Genomic DNA, 1,432 nt, shown 5'->3' on the forward strand with positions numbered 1-1,432 from the left:
CCAAAGCCCAAACTGGGGCGATTCCTTCCCAAATTTTGGTGCTGGGAGGGGCTCAGGGGAGGACAGGCCGAGGGTTGATTTTGCTGTAAATGGGATTTTGCTGTCTGGGGGGTGTTTTATTCTTCTGGGCAGGTCCAGGAGAGGAACACCGGCATCCTGTGGAGCTGGGGAAGAATTCCAGCCTGGATGGGGCTGGAGGGATTTAAATGGGCTGGAATGAAATCTCCCAAGGGTTTGGGGTGGCAGCAGCTTCAAACCCTCCTCGTCCCATGGGCAGGGACACCCCGTGCCAGGTGCTCCAGCCTGGCCTGGGATTAGGTTTGATTTCCATGGAGGATCCCAGAAGGAATTCCAGCTGTGGGTTGGAGGGTGTCCCTGAATCCAGGGATGAGCTCAACACGATCCCAACTCGCCTCGAGGGAGGAAAATGGCAATTCAGCAGCTCCAGGCTCTGTGCCACGGGAATTTTGGGGGATATTGGCTGGCAGGGAAGAGCTGCTGCTTGGAAAAATGGAAATTTCCCGGAGAATCCCTGGCTGTCCCATCCCTGCAAGTGTCCAAGGCCAGGCTGGAGGACCTGGGACAGTGGGACATGGAGTGAGGAGGGTTTTAAGATCCTGCCATCCCAAACCCTTCTGGGATTTCATTCCAGCCAGAGATTCCAACCCCAGAGCAGATCCTGGGATTTCATTCCAACTCTGGCAGAGATCCCAACCCCAGAACAGATTCTGGGATTTGATCCCAATCCCAGAGCAGATCCTGGGATTTGATTCCAACCCTGGCAGAGATTCCAGCCCCAGAGCAGATCCTGGGATTTGATTCCAGCCCTGGAAGAGATCCCAACCCCAGAGCAGATCCCGGGATTTGATCCCAACCCCAGAGCAGATCCCGGGATTTGATCCCAACCCCAGAGCAGATTCTGGGATTTAATTCCAACCCTGGCAGATTCCAGCCCCAGAGCAGATCCTGGGATTTGATCCCAACCCCAGAGCAGATCCTGGGATTTGATTCCAACCTGGCAGATTCCAGCCCCAGAGCAGATCCCGGGATTTGATTCCAACCCCAGAGCAGATCCCAGGATTTGATCCCAACCCCAGAGCAGATCCTGGGATTTGATCCCAACCCCAGAGCAGATCCTGGGATTTCATTCCAGTCCCAGAGCAGATCCTGGGATTTGATCCCAACCCCAGAGCAGATCCTGGGATTTCATTCCAGCCCCAGAGCAGATCCTGGGATTTGATTCCAGCCCTGGCAGAGATCCCTTTCAGGCTTTGTGGGATTTAAGGTCTCTCCCAACTCAAACCGTTCCACAACTCTTCAAATGCCAAAAACAGATTAATTAAAAAAAACCAAAAAAACCCTGTTAATTTTCCTTTGATGAATTTAAAGCCTGGGAACTGGAGGTGTCGGAATGAGTGCCGTCAGCCAGCAA

Source organism: Lonchura striata, chromosome 26, assembly GCF_050655825.1.
Source record: "Lonchura striata isolate lonStrDom1 chromosome 26, ASM5065582v1, whole genome shotgun sequence".
Classification (NCBI taxonomy): domain Eukaryota; kingdom Metazoa; phylum Chordata; class Aves; order Passeriformes; family Estrildidae; genus Lonchura; species Lonchura striata.